Source organism: Melospiza melodia, chromosome 11 (assembly GCF_035770615.1).
Source record: "Melospiza melodia melodia isolate bMelMel2 chromosome 11, bMelMel2.pri, whole genome shotgun sequence".
Classification (NCBI taxonomy): domain Eukaryota; kingdom Metazoa; phylum Chordata; class Aves; order Passeriformes; family Passerellidae; genus Melospiza; species Melospiza melodia.
The window spans coordinates 31,914,295-31,937,011 of NC_086204.1; the positions used below are offsets into that span (position 1 = coordinate 31,914,295).

The window sequence follows — 22,717 nt, forward strand, 5'->3', positions numbered from 1 at the left end:
AGAAGTGCCAGAAAAAAAGAGAGGCAGTAAAGGCCACAAAAACTCAAGACAAAAGAAAACAAAACCAAGACATGCCAGAAAAATGTACGAAAATGGTTCTGCCAGGTGCGATCAAGGTGAGCGGGTTCAGTTTCAGGTCCAGGAGATGAACAAGTGTCAGATTAGCTTGGGGCACTGCTGTGCAATGCAGCCGTGACAGGATTTATGTTTAAATATAGTTTAAATAAATTGGGGATTGTTTGGCTTTTATTGGGGTATGGGCTGGAGATTTCATAAAAAATATAAAACTAGAAATGCAAATATATCATATATATGTCGATATCAATAAATATTTAATACATATAAATATAAGTAAAAGAAATCTATTGTGTCAAAAGAATCTATATGTTATTATATAAAAAGGTATTCTCTCCAATATATATAATATCTATAAATATAACAAACGAAAATTACAAATATAGATGTGAATAGAATTATGACAAACAAAATTATTTTTAAACTTTTAAATGTGTTTTAAAGAAAGGGGTGTCTTTGCTTTTTATTTCGTTAGAGGCAGGGGTTTTATTTTAAATAATATAAGTACTATAGAAATGTAAATCGACATACAGAAATATATAATAAATATATAGAGATATAAAGATATAATACCAAACTATGAATAGAAATAGAAATCTATGCAAGTAACATGAAGAGATGCAATATATAATATAATTTTTATTATAGAGTAATATAAATTCTAAATATAAATGCGAATATAAATATGAAAAATATATGATGGGGGCTCGGAGCAGCCCAGGTGTGAGTGTGAGGATGATGGGGTCTCGGAGCAGCCCAGGTATGAGCTGTGAGGATGATGGGGGCTCGGAGCAGCCCAGGTGTGAGTGTGAGGATGATGAGGGGCCGGCTCCTGCCGGGGCGAGGCTGTTTTAGGGGGAGGCTTTGCCTCAGCTCCGTTTTGCATGGAGCTGCTGAGTGGAGGGGTTTATGGGGCGCTCCCGGCGCTGTCTCATGGAAGGACTGCGGGAGCTTCCCACAGGGTCGGGGGCACCACCTGGATCCGCGCTTGGGTACGTGGAGCATCGCTTAAAGGAGGCGCCGAGGGACGAATCTTTGTGCCGGGGAGCAGCAGCCGAACAGGTGAGCACGTGTGGGTTTGGAGCGGGGACTTTTCTCCTTCCCCTTTGCAATTTCATCTTGCCAGTCCCTCCCCGGTTCCCCAGGAACAAAAATGGAGCTTGCGAGGACAAAAGGGATTAAGGAGAAGGAAGCAGCTCCTCTTCTCTTATTGTCTGCATTTGACCTGAGGGGATCCCTCTTGACTTGTGGTTTTAAGGGTGTTGATTGCAGGAAAAGCTGCCTTTTCCAGGCTGTTAGGGGTATCCCGGGGGTGACAGGGAATCCCTGCGTTCTATTCTAAGGGGAATGGGAAAAGTATTCTTGTGGCATTATGGGTTTGATTTGAAGGCAGCCACCCCATTTGCACCACCCTCGGGTTTAAATGGCGGGGGCAGCCCTGGTGTCCCTCCTTTTCAAGGGTTTGAATGGAGGTCGAAATCGCCCTTTCCCATCAGTCGAAGGCTTTCATTTGGGGAGCGCCCCTACTTTTCTGCTCTCCTAGGGGGTGAAATTTTAGGGGAGAACACATTTCTTTGCCCTTGTTGAAGTGAGGTGCGCTCCGTCTGCGGTTTCGGGGCTGGCTTGCGGGAAGCCGCAGCTCCGGCAGCGTTTGCAGGGCTGCAATGGGGCTGTGCCGCTGCATTGGAGGGCGCTGCCCGTGCCCGCGGCCCGGCCCGGAACGTTCCCGCTCGGGAGCGCTGCTGGCACGGCCCGGACAGCTGCCGGGGCGCACGGGGGATTCGGCGCGGCCGGGCCGGCCGAGGGCGGCAGTGGCGGAGCCGCGCCGGTGCGAGCCGAGCGGAGCCGAGCGGAGCCGGGCCGGGCCGGCCAAGGGCGGCAGAGGCGGCGCGGGCGCTGCTGCGCCGGCCCGGGCGGTGCCGGCCGCTCCGTCCGCTCCGGGCGCGGGGCTCGGGCGCCGCCGGTAGCCCCGCGCCCGGTGCCGGCCCCGCCGGGCAGGGGCAGCGGGCGGGGCTCCCCGGGACGGCGCCGGCCCCGCGCGCCGGAGCGGCCGCCGCAGGAGCCGCTTTCCTGCCGGGAGCCGCGCTCCGTCCGGGGCCGGCAGCGAGCGCGGGGTTCGGCCGCTCCAAGTTCGGCGGTGCCGTGGCTCGGAGGCGCTTTGGAGGCGTTGATGGCATCGCTGGGTTCGGTTTGCAGCGGGTGTCCGCTAAGGGATACGGTGTTCTTCCTGAGTGGGCACGGTTCTCGGTGCCGGTAGGGATGATAATGGTTTGTTTTGGATTGAGTTTTGTAGTCGGATATATATTTTTTTGCCGGGGTATTATGTTTAGAAGGGCGCGCAATGTTTTTTACGGGTCGTAGCGCGAAGCAGCGGTTCGCATTTTAATTCTGTTGCGGTGGCTTTTATTAGCGTGAGTGTGTAGTGTTTGTTTTGGGGGGCTTGGGGAAGCGTCCTGTCCTTCATAGCAGCGGGTTTTTAATCTCGATAATTGCATGTGTGTTTATCGTCTTCCAGGGCTTTTATTTGTTTGGTTTGTTTGATTGTAGTGTATGTTTTATGGTTACGGGTAATTTGGGGGACATTGTTTATGGTTACGTTTGTCTTTAGTCTTTGTGTTTGTTTCTAGGTGGTATTTTTATTTTGATAGCTTGAGGCACTATGGGTTTATTCAGTTGGGAATAAGTTTTTTGTTGCAGATTTCAGTTTATTTGGTTTTTGGTATTATTCTTGTTGTTGCTTTCTTTATTTTCTTTTTTTGTTGTTGTTGTTGTTGTCTTTTAATGTATTTGCGTATTGTTTATCAGGGTTTTTTTTGGGTATTTATATGGTGGGTTTTTAAAGTATTTATTTATTTGGGTAGTTAATTTCTTAGTTTTTAGTGGTTGAGATGTTTTTCCATTTTGTTAATTAGTTCAGGTTTTAAAGTTATTTTTACAGAGGATTGTTTATTCCTTGAGTTAGTGTAGAGGTAGAATTTTGTTGTTTTTTATTTTTTTTTAGTAACGTCGTTCAGGGTGAGTGGCACTGTCTTGAGTTTAGTAGATTGGTTTGACTTTTTTTTAGTACTTTTTGTAATTTGCTGTGTGTGTTTCTATAGGATTTTCTTTTATTTTGGTTCCATTTTTCTGTCGTGATGAGAATTGTTATTGAAAAGAGTGTTCTTTGTTTTTTCGCTGACACTTGTTTGGCTGTTGGAGGTATCTTGATGTTTTTGGAAGATATTGGTGGGAATTTGATGCTGTTTGTTCTGTCATTTCATTTAGGAATTGGATTTTAAATATACAATTATGACTCTAACTGTATTGAAACAAAAGAAATAGATGTGTAGCAATGGGAATGAGCCAATTTTATTTTTATATATTCGGTCAATTTCTAAAATTTAACATGTAACATGAGTCATTATATGTTACAATAAGTTATTCTAATTTTAATAGAGTATTGTGTATGTTTATAGATATATGAATAGAGAATATAAATGTAAATACAACCCAAACAAAAATACAAATATATAAATGTATTGCAACTATATGCAGATATATAAAAAATTAATAATAAATTGTAAATATAAAATAACATAAATTGATACAATATATAATACAAGTGATACTGCATATATTTTATGAAAAATATTATAGGAAATGGATATAAAATAGATATAAATACGGATGTGATATATCTATCTATCTATCTCTATCTATCATTTGTTGTATATTATGATAAATACAAATATAAAAAAACATTTAGGTAGTTTAAAATAATGGATGGTTTTGTTTTTTCTTTGCCAAAGCAGGGGTTTTCGTGTAAAAATTACAAATACAAATAATATAAAGGTAGAAATATGAGTATAGAAATATATCATAAACACGTTAAAGATTTATATAAAAATTAGAAATATAAGGAAAAATAAGTTGTAGCAGTAGATATGGTAAATAATTTAAAAAATATTTCCCGTATATTTTTTGAATAAGGTGCATATTATATATAGTTATTAATATAATACATCAATATAAACGATAAATATATATAAAATGTCAACTATCTATAAGAAGGAATAAAAGCTCTGTGTCACGTGCAGCAGTAGAAAATTTCAGGCTCCCAGGGAATAAATAGTTTTCTTTAAATCATTTTCGTTTTGGATTTTTTTTTTTACTCCCGGGTAGCCTGAAAGTTTCTACTGCTGCTTTTTTATTCTAAAGGTGGAAAGGAAAACCAAGATCAGAAATACAAGAAAGGGGAAGGGGAAGGGAAGGAAGGGAAGCAGGAGAGGAAGAGGGAAGGGAAGTGGTGAAAAACAGGGTGAAAAAAGTAAAAAGAGTTGGAGGGAAAAAGAGAGGGCATCCGGGAAGAGCGGTGCTGCCTCAGGTCCTTCCCCGCCCTGGGGCGAAGGAGCCGTTTGATGCCCGGGAGGGAGTGCAGGTCCCGGTGGCTCCCGGGGGACGGAGCGGTGGCTGTCAGCCCGAGACTCCAACTCCCGGCAGGCCGTGCTGCCGGCGCGGCGTGTGACGCAACGGCTATCGCGGCACATGAGTGGCTGTCAGCCCGAGACTCCAACTCCCGGCAGGCCCTGCTGCTGGCGCGGCGTGTGACGCAACGGGCGACGCGGCCCGGCATTTTTCTCTAAATCGGCAGTAAATACAGCTGAGTAAAATTAGCTTGGTTTTCTTCCTTCTTTTGTAACTGAACTGTTTTTATTAAAAATCCTATTTGAATATGTAGAAAAAGTGGGGATGTCCTGTAATATATCGTAGCTTTTCTTGTTTACAGGGTACTGAGAAAATACGTCTCCGTTAGAGTACCGCGGAAAGGTTCTCAGTGCGCTCTCTATCAAGGTATGTATTTACAAATAAGTGATCCCTTTAGATATTTGCCTGTGTACCTTTTCCTGTAATTCAGAGCTTGCGTTCTGTGGGTTTTATGATAAACCTGTAAAACATGTAAAAATGGTTTTGCAAGTCTTAAACCTTGAAGGCAGCAATAAGTGGATTTAGAGCCTGTTCTTGACCAGACAAAGGGAAAAAGTGTGACTTTGATGCTGAACTTGTCATTTTTCATTTGACTTGTCTTGAATGATTTAGGAATAGAGAGAACTAGAAAAAGAGAGAAATAGAATTGGTTCTTGAGCACTCCTCAACTGCTCACCATGATCCAGTGTAGAGCCAAAGGGAAGGGTGATGGAACAGAGCTCTGAGCTTTGGAAGGAAATAAATTTAAACCTGACCTCCTCACAGAGTCTCACTAACTTCTTTTGTTTTAAAATACAAAATACGATTAGGAAGTGTTGGAAGTTAGTGTTTTGGGAAAGAAACGGCAGTTCCACAGAACATTCCATTTCACAGAGGCTCTGGGAACGATTCATGTTGTAAGTGCTGTCACTGCAATCAGTTAGTGGTTCAGCCTTGAAACGTGCACTTGGCCTTCTATAAAGCACTGTTTTGTTTGCCTTTCAGTGCTATGAGTCTTGATAAATTGGAGAAGAGCCCAAGAGAAATTTTTCATCCCTTGATATAAAAGGTAGGAAGTGACTTTTTTTGGTTTGGTTCTTTTTCTTTATTATTTTCTGGAAATAAAAGTAATTAAGTATAGGTACTACTGGTTTGTTTCTTCCAGTAGCAGGTGATAACAATAGCAGTAGTACTAGTAAAAATAATAATAGAAATAATAATAATAGTAATGTAATACTACGTAAACTGTCTTTATCCATTGAACTGGCCATTTCAAATCAAAACTTCTAAACACAAATCAAACCATCATCCTTGTAGAATCTTTCACAGCAGCGGGCTAAAGATCCTGGTTTTGTTGACAGGATTTATTGGTTCTGGAAGAACAAGAGGGAAGTACAAGCCTAACTACTTCTAGCTCACAGGCCCGTCCAGTGAACCCAGCTTTGTGTTTTGGTGGGCTTGTGATGACTTTGAAATCAATTGCTCATTCCAGTAAAAAAAATTCATGTTTTTTTGAACGTGACAGCAGAAATAACTTTAGGCACCAACTGAATAATAATAGATCACCAGTTTAAGTTAAAAATTCATGCTATACTATCAAAATTTAAAGGTAAATTATTATGTATTAGGTGATGGTATAAAGTGTATGTTCTAATGTGTAATGCAAAGATACATACGTACCTGAAAGTCCTTAGCGGAAACAAATTTTTATGTCTGCTGTTTGATTGTTTACCATACGATATTTGGTTTCATTTCCCAGGGACCGGTGAATTTTAACTTTGGAGTCCCCTATGCTAAGGATGCTCAGCTTACAGGTGATGAAATGTTCAGTAATGGTGAGTTTTTCACCTTCTCTTTAATTGCTATGCTGATCTGAATAAGAAAAAAAAACAAAAGCAAGAGGAAACAAAAAGGATGGTTTATTATTTTTTACGCTGTTATGTTTGTTTCCTCAGTATTTGCTGCAGCTCTGCTTACCCAAGCTTTGGGTTCCTTCTGTCCCACTGGGAGTTGCCCAGTTTGGTTGCATCTGGTGAAATTCACCCTGAGACCTTACAGAACTAGCTCCAACTACGTGAGAGCCATTTGCAGTTCTCTCCAGACACCTGGAGAATGGGTGACGTTTCTGAGGATCCGGCGAGCGTGCTTCTATCAAAACTCAGTCTGTGAAATTCCTGGGGAAAACCCTTCTGTGTCCTGAAGGGTTCAAACTCTGGTGAGGATCCAGTTATCAGGGGCTCACCTGGATGGTTCCAGCTCCCAAAGTTAACACTTCTACTCTTGCCCTGTAGTTTACATCTATTGTATTTTTGTTATTTTGCAACATTTTTTGTCTTTGCAAAATATTGTGCATTTCACTCTTTGGAACCTCTCAGATGGTTCTTTGGTGCAGCACCACCCCAGGGGACACTTGGCTGCTGTCCTGAAGGGTTTGGTCGCTAGAATTGTGAATCCTGGAGAGTTTGTGAGTCTTCTGTCCCCAGGGAGGTGTCGTGCTTTGTTTACTTTTGTTCTGTTGGTTAGGCGCTGCTTCTCGTTGCAAGTATGAATTTCAAACTGCCCTGTTCTTATTTTAACTGTTTTCCTGGTTCTCTCTGTCCGGCAGGGAAAGACTCTCGTATCCTTGTCGTCGGGCTCGGTGCTGTCCAAGAAGATACGGGGACTAAAAAAATCATAAGAAGCAAAATATGACTGCAGGGAAAAGAAGCTGGAGAGAACAGAAGGTGATGTTGTTATCCTTACCCTGTATTAGAAACATCCGCTGTGCTTTGATGCTGGCAGCTGCCAGGGGCTTGTTAGCTCTTTGTAGGCAGGTGTAGGTGTTCACTTGTAGGTTTTTTCTCTGGACAAGGCAATTCAAACTTTGCTAAGCTTATATTTGCAGATTGCTCTCTAGCACAGTCCAGCATGACATTTTTGAATGTTGTAAAAATACCATGTTACTTGGAAATTGCTAATGAAGAGAAGCTTTAGGGGAAAATAAGATTTCAGGGTTGGAAGATGTGAGAAGAATTTTGTGGGGACGTTAGACTGAAGTAAAGCACACTTGAAGCTGGACTGGCACGCTGGCAGGTCCCATATTAAACAGTAGTGCTGAGATTAGCCTGGGGGTTGCCCATTGTTTCTGTAGAAATCAATGTTTCCTGGTCTTGAGAGGGAAGCTGCTTTGAAAAGCTGGAAGGTGCAGCATGCTGACAATCCCCGTGCTTTGGATTAAAAGTAGATTTCAGAAGGGTCCTAAGCTTTTGTCTTTTCCTTGAAGTTGATGTAATCCTATCGAGGAGTTTTTAGTTCTGTGTTGCCATGTCATCCATCAGAGCCCTGTTGTACTAATCTTCATACAAGTACAAAACAAAAAATCAGACCCTGTCCCAAGCACTTAGAGGCCAGAACACGATTTCCTCGGGCTGCCATTTGTGTGCCATCGGTACTCACCACGAATTGAGCCCTCTGGCTCTGACAGAGCCCCTGGATGCTGACGGAAGGGGGCTGGTCACAGACCCTGGAGGTGCCTGTCCCCCAGGGTGGGAGAGGACGAGGCAGTGTGGCCTGCAGGGAGGGTCTGGTCCCCAGAGAGCAGCCGGCGACTGCCCGGGGCTGCGGGTGCACCCTCGGGGTGGACGCCTGCCCTCAGGTTTCCCTCTGGGCACCCGGGGAGGGAACCAGGTCCATCCGTGTGGCAGCTGCAGGGCCTGCAGGCTCTGGGCCCTGGAGCCGAGTGAGCCTGAGCTGCTGCATGCTTGCTGTGAGCTTTGGGGTGAGCGTGCATCACTGCAGGCCTGGGATGGATTGAAATGCGCTGAGGAAAGCAGAGGGAGGGAGGGAGGGAGGGAAATGCTCTGTTAACATGTGCCAATTCTTCTGTCAGACTCATCACGGCGGGACAGCGTGAGGACTGAAAGTGTAAGAAGATGTGGAGGGAAAGAGAGAATCTGACAGGAGCAGCGAACGCACGAGTGCAGGAATTTTGCTTTTTGCTTGGATGTAAACTCAGGAGTTGAGAGGAATTTGGGAGTGAGAAGGGACATTTCAGAAGGAGAAGAAGAAAAAGAGGTTGTTGTTGTTGTTACAGTCCTGGCAAAATCTTTTGTTCTAGCTAATAAAAGAAGTTAGTTTAAAAAACAAAAAGGAAAAAATGTAGTGTTTTTTTTTTCCTTCACTATGATATTCATTGGTGGTATATGGTGTGTTGTTTTATTTCTTGGTATTATTAACTCTGTGTAAATTGTTTTTTGAGTGAAGCTGACTTTCTGGATGGGTTGGTTTGTATTTGAGGCAGGATTAATTTCAGTAGGGTTCTTTCATAGATTTCTGATGGGTATTACTGGGATTTTGGTTTTGTTTACTGTATGTATGAACCTAGAGCTTTGGTAGGGCCAGCTGGGCTGCTGGAGTTTTGGGTGTGAATTTATTAGATGGCTTTTGTTAGATGCAGTTTTTAATTTTTGAAATGTTTTTCAATGTAGTGGTTTTAAGGTGGTTTTTAAGAATTCATTGTATTGCTTTATCTTGTTTGTAGTTGGTGTATGATAAGGGATGTGGTGTGAGTTCTTGAACATTATGGTTTTGGTGTTCCTAAGTTCTGATTTCTTTGTGGTTCAATATTTTTTTTTATTTTTATTTTTTGGGACAGGGGCATTTATATGGTGGGTTTTTATAGGCAATATGTTTTTTAATTTAGGTAGTGATATTTTTTAATATTTTAATAGTTTAGGTTTTTTATTTTCATGGTTTTAATTATTTTTTTTAATTTTTTGAAATAACTTTTATAGATTACATGTTATTATTTGTGCATTAACATAAAGGTAGAGCTTTGGGGACTTTTTTTAGTAATGTTTAGGGTCAGTTGTGCAGTTTTGAGTCTAGTGCGTTGGTTTGATTTAATTTTTAATGGGTGTTTGTTTTTATTAGCAGTTGTGTCATTTTCAAGGTGTGTTTGAGTTTTTTGGGGTTTTTGAGATACTGGTTTAGGAGGAAGTTTATGATGAGAATGTGCGGAGGTTTTGGGCTACTTTATAGTGAGATTTAAAATTTATTTACAGTTAGGTTTATTTGAGTTTTTATTAGGGTTCAGTGACGTTGTGGGATGTTTGTTCTGTTAGTAATAGAAATAGGTTTTGTTTTGCTGTGCTGCGATGGGATGGGCGTGTGCTGCGTGCTGGTGCTGACAAAGGTACAGTATTGTTGTGGCTCTGGTGCGTCGGGTTAATGAACTGACATGGTTTAATATAGAGATGAAAATAGAAATAAATATACATTTAAAAATAAATATAACATTAGAGTGGTAAACATAAATATAGATAACAGATACATACATAAAACTATAATATATGGTATATAATTGTAACATGTTATCATATAGATAAATGATAGTCTATTTTATATATATATACACAAAGATATATAAATATAGATTGTAAATATAAAAATATTTAAATAGAGTTAAAGTAAATTGGGGGGTTTTATTAGGGTATAGGCTGGGGTTTTTAAATGATAGCAATAAAATATAAATTCAGATATACAAATATATATAGAAATACAAATATCTATACATATTTAATTTAAACAAATATAAGTAAGAAAATATGTATAATACAGAAAATATATTTCTATGATTATATTAGAAGGTATTCCCTCTAATATAGATAAAATCTATGCATAAAATAAATAAAAATATCCATATAAATATCATTATAATTTTGAAAAATAAATTTACTTCGTAAATTTTAAATCTGGTTCAAATAAAGGGGTGTCCTTGGTTTTTATTTGGTTAGAGGCAGGAGTTTTATTTTAAATAATATAAGCAATATAGAAATGTGGATCTTAAGATAGAAATATATAATAAATATATAAAGACAAATTGCTAAACTATGAATATAAATTTAAATATAAATATATGTAAGTAATATGAGGAGTTGTGGCGTGGAATATAAATAACATTAAATGGCAATATAAATTATAAATGGGAATATAAATATAAAAATATGTAAATATCGTTTAAAAGAAATGGAATGTTTTGGCTTTTATTTAAGTAGAGGCAGGGTTTTTATTTTGAATATTATAAGTGTTCCAGAAGTAAAAATCTTGACGCAGAAATATTTAATCCATATAAAAATATGAATAAAAAAATATAAAAAATATAAATACCTACTCGCATCGGATGTAATATAGAATATAAATTTATTTATAAATTGACATTGGTAAAGATAAATATATAAGTAAGCAATATACATTAATATACATTATAAATACAAATATGAATATAACAATTGAACATGAGGATAAAATCTATTTAAATATTTTTTAAAAGAAAGGGTTCGGTTTTTTTTTATTGTTGTGTTAGAGGCAGGGTTTTTATTTTAAATAGTATGACTGTAGATATTGTTATATATTTCTAAATATTGAGATATACAATCAAGATATGAATATATATATAAACACAAAATATAAATAAATACAAATAATAGGAAGTGATGTAATGAAGAATACAAATAACAGTATACATAAGTATACATTTTAAATGTAAATGTGAATATGAACCTGAAAAATAGAATTTTATAAAATATTTAAGTACAGTTTGGAAGAAAGGGGTTCTTTTTGGCTTTAATGTGGATGGAGGCAAAGGTTTTATTTTAAATAATCCAAGTGTTACCGAAGTAAAAATCCTAACAGAAATGTATACTTACTATGTGAAAATATTTATAAAAATATACAAATAAATTTAAGTTTTAGGGATATATGCAATATGGAATAGAAATGTATTTATAAAAAGAAATGTATAAATGGACAGTGTACATCAATATACGTTGTAAATAGAAATGTGAATATTAATATGAAAAAATATTTTTAAAAATATTTAAATTTTTTTTTTAATAATTTTTTTTGTGTTGTGTTTTGTTTTGTTTTGTCTTTTATCCTATTAGATTAGAGGCAGACGGTTTTTTTCCCTCTTCCCAGTTGTTTTGGGGCATTTATTTCAGAGCAGTTTTCGGCGGGGGTCGCCCCTGTTCTTTTTTGCCGCCTTCGCTGCCGCAGCCCCGAGGCGCGCTGCGCCCCCGGCTGGGGCGGGCGGCAGTGCTGCCGCCTTGTGGGCAGAGCGCGGTACTGCAGCCGTGCAGCTAGAGGCGGCCAGCTTGGGAGTGGCGCGTGGGCGATGTCGCGGAGTTTTGTTTGACCTTCTCAGCATGGCGGCGAAAAGGGCGGGGAAGTGGAGGACCGTGTGGGTGTTTAACTGCACTGCCTGCGCGGAATACCGACGTCATGGCGGCCCCGACGGATTTTTCTGTGGCGTTTCATGTGTACCCGAGACATGCTGTGGGCTCAGGGGCTCCGCGGGCGGGCGTATTTTGGCGGGTTTGTGAGAGGCATCTGGGTAAACGCCTCGCTGTGCCGGGGTCCTCTCACGTCCGCTTTCCCGCCCTGAGGGAGCCGAGCCGGGCCGAATAGTTCCGAAGAGCCGAAGAGTCGAGTGTGGCCGGAAAGAGCCGAGTTTCCCCGAAGAGCCGAGTGTGGCCGGAAAGAGCCGAGTTTCCCCGAAGAGCCGAGTGTGGCCGGAAAGAGCCGAGTTTCCCCGAAGAGCCGAGTGTGGCCGGAAAGAGCCGAGTTTCCCCGAAGAGCCGAGTGTGGCCGAAAACAGCCGTGTTTCACCGAAGAGCCGAGTGTGGCCGAAAACAGCCGAGTTGAGCCGAAGAGCCCAGTGCGGCCGAAAACAGCCGAGTTTACACCAAGAGCCGATGATAGCCGACTGGAACCGATAGCCGAGTGTAGCCGACTTGAGCCGCATTTAGACAATGTGCCGAATACGACCGAGTTTAGCCGAAGAGCCGAACTGAAACGAGTTTAGACCAAGAGCCGAACCACGCCGAATTCAGCCGAGTTTCATTAAACAGAACCGAACGACGCCGCAGCGCTCTGCATGCAGTGCGCCTGTGCAGACGGCAGGGATCGCTGTGCCTGCAGAGCGCCGGTGCACACGGCAGGGGGCGCTGTATAAAGTATAAAATATCAACTATCTATAAAAAGGAATAAAAGCTCTATGTCATGTGCAGCAGTAGAAAATTTCAGGCTCCCAGGGAATAAATCGTTTTCTTTAAATCATTTTCGTTTTGGAGGTTTTTTTACTCCCAGGTAGCCTGAAAGTTACTACTGCTGCTTTTTTATTCTAAAGCTAGAAAGGAAAACCAAGATTAGAAATGCAGGGAAAGAAAGAAAGAAAAAGAAAAAAAGAAAATAAGGAAAGGAAATGAAAGGAAAAAAGAAGGAAGGAGAGGAAGGAAGGAAGGAAGGAAGATAAAAAAACCCAAAAACCAGGAGGGCAAGGAGAAACCTAGGGGGAAAAAAAATAGAAGAAGAAAAGAAAAGAAAAACCACCAAAAAAAAAAAAAAAAACGAAGATGGGCAAGAAAAATCCCTGAAAACAGACCAGAGGAAAACCCCAAGATGGGCAAGAAAAAAAATCGCAACAAAAAACTAAGATGGCAAAGAAAAAATCCAGAAAAGGAAAACCCAGGAAAAAAAAAAAAAACCTGAAAAAAACCCCCAAGGGGGGCAAGGAAAAACCAGAAAAAACACCAAGATGGGCAAGAAGAAACGAAGAAAAAACCCCAAGAAGTGCCAGAAAAAAAGAGAGGCAGTAAAGGCCACAAAAACTCAAGACAAAAGAAAACAAAACCAAGACATGCCAGAAAAATGTACGAAAATGGTTCTGCCAGGTGCGATCAAGGTGAGCGGGTTCAGTTTCAGGTCCAGGAGATGAACAAGTGTCAGATTAGCTTGGGGCACTGCTGTGCAATGCAGCCGTGACAGGATTTATGTTTAAATATAGTTTAAATAAATTGGGGATTGTTTGGCTTTTATTGGGGTATGGGCTGGAGATTTCATAAAAAATATAAAACTAGAAATGCAAATATATCATATATATGTCGATATCAATAAATATTTAATACATATAAATATAAGTAAAAGAAATCTATTGTGTCAAAAGAATCTATATGTTATTATATAAAAAGGTATTCTCTCCAATATATATAATATCTATAAATATAACAAACGAAAATTACAAATATAGATGTGAATAGAATTATGACAAACAAAATTATTTTTAAACTTTTAAATGTGTTTTAAAGAAAGGGGTGTCTTTGCTTTTTATTTCGTTAGAGGCAGGGGTTTTATTTTAAATAATATAAGTACTATAGAAATGTAAATCGACATACAGAAATATATAATAAATATATAGAGATATAAAGATATAATACCAAACTATGAATAGAAATAGAAATCTATGCAAGTAACATGAAGAGATGCAATATATAATATAATTTTTATTATAGAGTAATATAAATTCTAAATATAAATGCGAATATAAATATGAAAAATATATGATGGGGGCTCGGAGCAGCCCAGGTGTGAGTGTGAGGATGATGGGGTCTCGGAGCAGCCCAGGTATGAGCTGTGAGGATGATGGGGGCTCGGAGCAGCCCAGGTGTGAGTGTGAGGATGATGAGGGGCCGGCTCCTGCCGGGGCGAGGCTGTTTTAGGGGGAGGCTTTGCCTCAGCTCCCTTTTGCATGGAGCTGCTGAGTGGAGGGGTTTATGGGGCGCTCCCGGCGCTGTCTCATGGAAGGACTGCGGGAGCTTCCCACAGGGTCGGGGGCACCACCTGGATCCGCGCTTGGGTACGTGGAGCATCGCTTAAAGGAGGCGCCGAGGGACGAATCTTTGTGCCGGGGAGCAGCAGCCGAACAGGTGAGCACGTGTGGGTTTGGAGCGGGGACTTTTCTCCTTCCCCTTTGCAATTTCATCTTGCCAGTCCCTCCCCGGTTCCCCAGGAACAAAAATGGAGCTTGCGAGGACAAAAGGGATTAAGGAGAAGGAAGCAGCTCCTCTTCTCTTATTGTCTGCATTTGACCTGAGGGGATCCCTCTTGACTTGTGGTTTTAAGGGTGTTGATTGCAGGAAAAGCTGCCTTTTCCAGGCTGTTAGGGGTATCCCGGGGGTGACAGGGAATCCCTGCGTTCTATTCTAAGGGGAATGGGAAAAGTATTCTTGTGGCATTATGGGTTTGATTTGAAGGCAGCCACCCCATTTGCACCACCCTCGGGTTTAAATGGCGGGGGCAGCCCTGGTGTCCCTCCTTTTCAAGGGTTTGAATGGAGGTCGAAATCGCCCTTTCCCATCAGTCGAAGGCTTTCATTTGGGGAGCGCCCCTACTTTTCTGCTCTCCTAGGGGGTGAAATTTTAGGGGAGAACACATTTCTTTGCCCTTGTTGAAGTGAGGTGCGCTCCGTCTGCGGTTTCGGGGCTGGCTTGCGGGAAGCCGCAGCTCCCGCAGCGTTTGCAGGGCTGCAATGGGGCTGTGCCGCTGCATTGGAGGGCGCTGCCCGTGCCCGCGGCCCGGCCCGGAACGTTCCCGCTCGGGAGCGCTGCTGGCACGGCCCGGGCAGCTGCCGGGGCGCACGGGGGATTCGGCGCGGCCGGGCCGGCCGAGGGCGGCAGTGGCGGAGCCGCGCCGGTGCGAGCCGTGCGGAGCCGAGCGGAGCCGGGCCGGGCCGGCCAAGGGCGGCAGAGGCGGCGCGGGCGCTGCTGCGCCGGCCCGGGCGGTGCCGGCCGCTCCGTCCGCTCCGGGCGCGGGGCTCGGGCGCCGCCGGTAGCCCCGCGCCCGGTGCCGGCCCCGCCGGGCAGGGGCAGCGGGCGGGGCTCCCCGGGACGGCGCCGGCCCCGCGCGCCGGAGCGGCCGCCGCAGGAGCCGCTTTCCTGCCGGGAGCCGCGCTCCGTCCGGGGCCGGCAGCGAGCGCGGGGTTCGGCCGCTCCAAGTTCGGCGGTGCCGTGGCTCGGAGGCGCTTTGGAGGCGTTGATGGCATCGCTGGGTTCGGTTTGCAGCGGGTGTCCGCTAAGGGATACGGTGTTCTTCCTGAGTGGGCACGGTTCTCGGTGCCGGTAGGGATGATAATGGTTTGTTTTGGATTGAGTTTTGTAGTCGGATATATATTTTTTTGCCGGGGTATTATGTTTAGAAGGGCGCGCAATGTTTTTTACGGGTCGTAGCGCGAAGCAGCGGTTCGCATTTTAATTCTGTTGCGGTGGCTTTTATTAGCGTGAGTGTGTAGTGTTTGTTTTGGGGGGCTTGGGGAAGCGTCCTGTCCTTCATAGCAGCGGGTTTTTAATCTCGATAATTGCATGTGTGTTTATCGTCTTCCAGGGCTTTTATTTGTTTGGTTTGTTTGATTGTAGTGTATGTTTTATGGTTACGGGTAATTTGGGGGACATTGTTTATGGTTACGTTTGTCTTTAGTCTTTGTGTTTGTTTCTAGGTGGTATTTTTATTTTGATAGCTTGAGGCACTATGGGTTTATTCAGTTGGGAATAAGTTTTTTGTTGCAGATTTCAGTTTATTTGGTTTTTGGTATTATTCTTGTTGTTGCTTTCTTTATTTTCTTTTTTTGTTGTTGTTGTTGTTGTCTTTTAATGTATTTGCGTATTGTTTATCAGGGTTTTTTTTGGGTATTTATATGGTGGGTTTTTAAAGTATTTATTTATTTGGGTAGTTAATTTCTTAGTTTTTAGTGGTTGAGATGTTTTTCCATTTTGTTAATTAGTTCAGGTTTTAAAGTTATTTTTACAGAGGATTGTTTATTCCTTGAGTTAGTGTAGAGGTAGAATTTTGTTGTTTTTTATTTTTTTTTAGTAACGTCGTTCAGGGTGAGTGGCACTGTCTTGAGTTTAGTAGATTGGTTTGACTTTTTTTTAGTACTTTTTGTAATTTGCTGTGTGTGTTTCTATAGGATTTTCTTTTATTTTGGTTCCATTTTTCTGTCGTGATGAGAATTGTTATTGAAAAGAGTGTTCTTTGTTTTTTCGCTGACACTTGTTTGGCTGTTGGAGGTATCTTGATGTTTTTGGAAGATATTGGTGGGAATTTGATGCTGTTTGTTCTGTCATTTCATTTAGGAATTGGATTTTAAATATACAATTATGACTCTAACTGTATTGAAACAAAAGAAATAGATGTGTAGCAATGGGAATGAGCCAATTTTATTTTTATATATTCGGTCAATTTTTAAAATTTAACATGTAACATGAGTCATTATATGTTACAATAAGTTATTCTAATTTTAATAGAGTATTGTGTATGTTTATAGATATATGAATAGAGAATATAAATGTAAATACAACCCAAACAAAAATACAAATATATAAATGTATTGCAACTATATGCAGATATATAAAAAATTAATAATAAATTGTAAATATAAAATAACATAAATTGATACAATATATAATACAAGTGATACTGCATATATTTTATGAAAAATATTATAGGAAATGGATATAAAATAGATATAAATACGGATGTGATATATCTATCTATCTATCTCTATCTATCATTTGTTGTATATTATGATAAATACAAATATAAAAAAACATTTAGGTAGTTTAAAATAATGGATGGTTTTGTTTTTTCTTTGCCAAAGCAGGGGTTTTCGTGTAAAAATTACAAATACAAATAATATAAAGGTAGAAATATGAGTATAGAAATATATCATAAACACGTTAAAGATTTATATAAAAATTAGAAATATAAGGAAAAATAAGTTGTAGCAGTAGATATGGTAAATAATTTAAAAAATATTTCCCGTATATTTTTTGAATAAGGTGCATATTATATATAGTTATTAATATAATACATCAATATAAACGATAAATATATATAAAATGTCAACTATCTATAAGAAGGAATAAAAGCTCTGTGTCACGTGCAGCAGTAGAAAATTTCAGGCTCCCAGGGAATAAATAGTTTTCTTTAAATCATTTTCGTTTTGGATTTTTTTTTTTACTCCCGGGTAGCCTGAAAGTTTCTACTGCTGCTTTTTTATTCTAAAGGTGGAAAGGAAAACCAAGATCAGAAATACAAGAAAGGGGAAGGGGAAGGGAAGGAAGGGAAGCAGGAGAGGAAGAGGGAAGGGAAGTGGTGAAAAACAGGGTGAAAAAAGTAAAAAGAGTTGGAGGGAAAAAGAGAGGGCATCCGGGAAGAGCGGTGCTGCCTCAGGTCCTTCCCCGCCCTGGGGCGAAGGACCCGTTTGATGCCCGGGAGGGAGTGCAGGTCCCGGTGGCTCCCGGGGGACGGAGCGGTGGCTGTCAGCCCGAGACTCCAACTCCCGGCAGGCCGTGCTGCCGGCGCGGCGTGTGACGCAACGGCTATCGCGGCACATGAGTGGCTGTCAGCCCGAGACTCCAACTCCCGGCAGGCCCTGCTGCTGGCGCGGCGTGTGACGCAACGGGCGACGCGGCCCGGCATTTTTCTCTAAATCGGCAGTAAATACAGCTGAGTAAAATTAGCTTGGTTTTCTTCCTTCTTTTGTAACTGAACTGTTTTTATTAAAAATCCTATTTGAATATGTAGAAAAAGTGGGGATGTCCTGTAATATATCGTAGCTTTTCTTGTTTACAGGGTACTGAGAAAATACGTCTCCCTTAGAGTCCCGCGGAAAGGTTCTCAGTGCGCTCTCTATCAAGGTATGTATTTACAAATAAGTGATCCCTTTAGATATTTGCCTGTGTACCTTTTCCTGTAATTCAGAGCTTGCGTTCTGTGGGTTTTATGATAAACCTGTAAAACATGTAAAAATGGTTTTGCAAGTCTTAAACCTTGAAGGCAGCAATAAGTGGATTTAGAGCCTGTTCTTGACCAGACAAAGGGAAAAAGTGTGACTTTGATGCTGAACTTGTCATTTTTCATTTGACTTGTCTTGAATGATTTAGGAATAGAGAGAACTAGAAAAAGAGAGAAATAGAATTGGTTCTTGAGCACTCCTCAACTGCTCACCATGATCCAGTGTAGAGCCAAAGGGAAGGGTGATGGAACAGAGCTCTGAGCTTTGGAAGGAAATAAATTTAAACCTGACCTCCTCACAGAGTCTCACTAACTTCTTTTGTTTTAAAATACAAAATACGATTAGGAAGTGTTGGAAGTTAGTGTTTTGGGAAAGAAACGGCAGTTCCACAGAACATTCCATTTCACAGAGGCTCTGGGAACGATTCATGTTGTAAGTGCTGTCACTGCAATCAGTTAGTGGTTCAGCCTTGAAACGTGCACTTGGCCTTCTATAAAGCACTGTTTTGTTTGCCTTTCAGTGCTATGAGTCTTGATAAATTGGAGAAGAGCCCAAGAGAAATTTTTCATCCCTTGATATAAAAGGTAGGAAGTGACTTTTTTTGGTTTGGTTCTTTTTCTTTATTATTTTCTGGAAATAAAAGTAATTAAGTATAGGTACTACTGGTTTGTTTCTTCCAGTAGCAGGTGATAACAATAGCAGTAGTACTAGTAAAAATAATAATAGAAATAATAATAATAGTAATGTAATACTACGTAAACTGTCTTTATCCATTGAACTGGCCATTTCAAATCAAAACTTCTAAACACAAATCAAACCATCATCCTTGTAGAATCTTTCACAGCAGCGGGCTAAAGATCCTGGTTTTGTTGACAGGATTTATTGGTTCTGGAAGAACAAGAGGGAAGTACAAGCCTAACTACTTCTAGCTCACAGGCCCGTCCAGTGAACCCAGGTTTGTGTTTTGGTGGGCTTGTGATGACTTTGAAATCAATTGCTCATTCCAGTAAAAAAAATTCATGTTTTTTTGAACGTGACAGCAGAAATAACTTTAGGCACCAACTGAATAATAATAGATCACCAGTTTAAGTTAAAAATTCATGCTATACTATCAAAATTTAAAGGTAAATTATTATGTATTAGGTGATGGTATAAAGTGTATGTTCTAATGTGTAATGCAAAGATACATACGTACCTGAAAGTCCTTAGCGGAAACAAATTTTTATGTCTGCTGTTTGATTGTTTACCATACGATATTTGGTTTCATTTCCCAGGGACCGGTGAATTTTAACTTTGGAGTCCCCTATGCTAAGGATGCTCAGCTTACAGGTGATGAAATGTTCAGTAATGGTGAGTTTTTCACCTTCTCTTTAATTGCTATGCTGATCTGAATAAGAAAAAAAAACAAAAGCAAGAGGAAACAAAAAGGATGGTTTATTATTTTTTACGCTGTTATGTTTGTTTCCTCAGTATTTGCTGCAGCTCTGCTTACCCAAGCTTTGGGTTCCTTCTGTCCCACTGGGAGTTGCCCAGTTTGGTTGCATCTGGTGAAATTCACCCTGAGACCTTACAGAACTAGCTCCAACTACGTGAGAGCCATTTGCAGTTCTCTCCAGACACCTGGAGAATGGGTGACGTTTCTGAGGATCCGGCGAGCGTGCTTCTATCAAAACTCAGTCTGTGAAATTCCTGGGGAAAACCCTTCTGTGTCCTGAAGGGTTCAAACTCTGGTGAGGATCCAGTTATCAGGGGCTCACCTGGATGGTTCCAGCTCCCAAAGTTAACACTTCTACTCTTGCCCTGTAGTTTACATCTATTGTATTTTTGTTATTTTGCAACATTTTTTGTCTTTGCAAAATATTGTGCATTTCACTCTTTGGAACCTCTCAGATGGTTCTTTGGTGCAGCACCACCCCAGGGGACACTTGGCTGCTGTCCTGAAGGGTTTGGTCGCTAGAATTGTGAATCCTGGAGAGTTTGTGAGTCTTCTGTCCCCAGGGAGGTGTCGTGCTTTGTTTACTTTTGTTCTGTTGGTTAGGCGCTGCTTCTCGTTGCAAGTATGAATTTCAAACTGCCCTGTTCTTATTTTAACTGTTTTCCTGGTTCTCTCTGTCCGGCAGGGAAAGACTCTCGTATCCTTGTCGTCGGGCTCGGTGCTGTCCAAGAAGATACGGGGACTAAAAAAATCATAAGAAGCAAAATATGACTGCAGGGAAAAGAAGCTGGAGAGAACAGAAGGTGATGTTGTTATCCTTACCCTGTATTAGAAACATCCGCTGTGCTTTGATGCTGGCAGCTGCCAGGGGCTTGTTAGCTCTTTGTAGGCAGGTGTAGGTGTTCACTTGTAGGTTTTTTCTCTGGACAAGGCAATTCAAACTTTGCTAAGCTTATATTTGCAGATTGCTCTCTAGCACAGTCCAGCATGACATTTTTGAATGTTGTAAAAATACCATGTTACTTGGAAATTGCTAATGAAGAGAAGCTTTAGGGGAAAATAAGATTTCAGGGTTGGAAGATGTGAGAAGAATTTTGTGGGGACGTTAGACTGAAGTAAAGCACACTTGAAGCTGGACTGGCACGCTGGCAGGTCCCCTATTAAACAGTAGTGCTGAGATTAGCCTGGGGGTTGCCCATTGTTTCTGTAGAAATCAATGTTTCCTGGTCTTCAGAGGTAAGCTGCTTTGAAAAGCTGGAAGGTGCAGCATGCTGACAATCCCCGTGCTTTGGATTAAAAGTAGATTTCAGAAGGGTCCTAAGCTTTTGTCTTTTCCTTGAAGTCGATGTAATCCTGTCGAGGAGTGTTTAGTTCTGTGTTGCCATGTCATCCATCAGAGCCCTGTTGTACTAATCTTCATACAAGTACAAAACAAAAAATCAGACCCTGTCCCAAGCACTTAGAGGCCAGAACACGATTTCCTCGGGCTGCCATTTGTGTGCCATCGGTACTCACCACGAATTGAGCCCTCTGGCTCTGACAGAGCCCCTGGATGCTGACGGAAGGGGGCTGGTCACAGACCCTGGAGGTGCCTGTCCCCCAGGGTGGGAGAGGACGAGGCAGTGTGGCCTGCAGGGAGGGTCTGGTCCCCAGAGAGCAGCCGGCGACTGCCCGGGGCTGCGGGTGCACCCTCGGGGTGGACGCCTGCCCTCAGGTTTCCCTCTGGGCACCCGGGGAGGGAACCAGGTCCATCCGTGTGGCAGCTGCAGGGCCTGCAGGCTCTGGGCCCTGGAGCCGAGTGAGCCTGAGCTGCTGCATGCTTGCTGTGAGCTTTGGGGTGAGCGTGCATCACTGCAGGCCTGGGATGGATTGAAATGCGCTGAGGAAAGCAGAGGGAGGGAGGGAGGGAGGGAAATGCTCTGTTAACATGTGCCAATTCTTCTGTCAGACTCATCACGGCGGGACAGCGTGAGGACTGAAAGTGTAAGAAGATGTGGAGGGAAAGAGAGAATCTGACAGGAGCAGCGAACGCACGAGTGCAGGAATTTTGCTTTTTGCTTGGATGTAAACTCAGGAGTTGAGAGGAATTTGGGAGTGAGAAGGGACATTTCAGAAGGAGAAGAAGAAAAAGAGGTTGTTGTTGTTGTTACAGTCCTGGCAAAATCTTTTGTTCTAGCTAATAAAAGAAGTTAGTTTAAAAAACAAAAAGGAAAAAATGTAGTGTTTTTTTTTTCCTTCACTATGATATTCATTGGTGGTATATGGTGTGTTGTTTCATTTCTTGGTATTATTAACTCTGTGTAAATTGTTTTTTGAGTGAAGCTGACTTTCTGGATGGGTTGGTTTGTATTTGAGGCAGGATTAATTTCAGTAGGGTTCTTTCATAGATTTCTGATGGGTATTACTGGGATTTTGGTTTTGTTTACTGTATGTATGAACCTAGAGCTTTGGTAGGGCCAGCTGGGCTGCTGGAGTTTTGGGTGTGAATTTATTAGATGGCTTTTGTTAGATGCAGTTTTTAATTTTTGAAATGTTTTTCAATGTAGTGGTTTTAAGGTGGTTTTTAAGAATTCATTGTATTGCTTTATCTTGTTTGTAGTTGGTGTATGATAAGGGATGTGGTGTGAGTTCTTGAACATTATGGTTTTGGTGTTCCTAAGTTCTGATTTCTTTGTGGTTCAATATTTTTTTTTATTTTTATTTTTTGGGACAGGGCCATTTATATGGTGGGTTTTTATAGGCAATATGTTTTTTAATTTAGGTAGTGATATTTTTTAATATTTTAATAGTTTAGGTTTTTTATTTTCATGGTTTTAATTATTTTTTTTAATTTTTTGAAATAACTTTTATAGATTACATGTTATTATTTGTGCATTAACATAAAGGTAGAGCTTTGGGGACTTTTTTTAGTAATGTTTAGGGTCAGTTGTGCAGTTTTGAGTCTAGTGCGTTGGTTTGATTTAATTTTTAATGGGTGTTTGTTTTTATTAGCAGTTGTGTCATTTTCAAGGTGTGTTTGAGTTTTTTGGGGTTTTTGAGATACTGGTTTAGGAGGAAGTTTATGATGAGCATGTGCGGAGGTTTTGGGCTACTTTATAGTGGGATTTAAAATTTATTTACAGTTAGGTTTATTTGAGTTTTTATTAGGGTTCAGT

The 22,717-nt window shown here is 41.3% G+C and overlaps 2 long non-coding RNA genes across 7 annotated transcripts; both read left to right on the forward strand.

The window, feature by feature from the left end:
• The first annotated feature begins 2,175 nt into the window (after positions 1-2,175).
• LOC134423369 (uncharacterized) lies at positions 2,176-9,657 on the forward strand. Of its 4 annotated transcripts, XR_010029072.1 has the most exons (7): positions 2,178-2,328; positions 4,841-4,905; positions 5,524-5,587; positions 6,278-6,353; positions 6,474-6,733; positions 7,124-7,241; positions 8,387-9,653. It is a non-coding gene; the product is annotated as an uncharacterized LOC134423369 (long non-coding RNA). The 4 variants fall into 4 exon arrangements; XR_010029073.1 differs by having other exon boundaries at positions 2,176-2,328; positions 6,474-7,241; positions 8,387-9,657; XR_010029074.1 differs by having other exon boundaries at positions 2,189-2,343; positions 6,474-7,241; positions 8,387-9,657.
• A 5,664-nt stretch (positions 9,658-15,321) lies between these two features.
• LOC134423372 (uncharacterized) lies at positions 15,322-22,239 on the forward strand. 3 transcript variants are annotated; one of them, XR_010029081.1, is made up of 7 exons: positions 15,322-15,452; positions 17,965-18,029; positions 18,648-18,711; positions 19,004-19,082; positions 19,402-19,477; positions 19,598-20,365; positions 21,511-22,239. It is a non-coding gene; the product is annotated as an uncharacterized LOC134423372 (long non-coding RNA). The 3 variants fall into 3 exon arrangements; XR_010029082.1 differs by lacking the exon at positions 15,322-15,452 and adding an exon at positions 18,473-18,559 and having other exon boundaries at positions 17,194-18,029; XR_010029080.1 differs by lacking the exon at positions 15,322-15,452 and having other exon boundaries at positions 17,201-18,029.
• Positions 22,240-22,717: the final 478 nt, after the last annotated feature.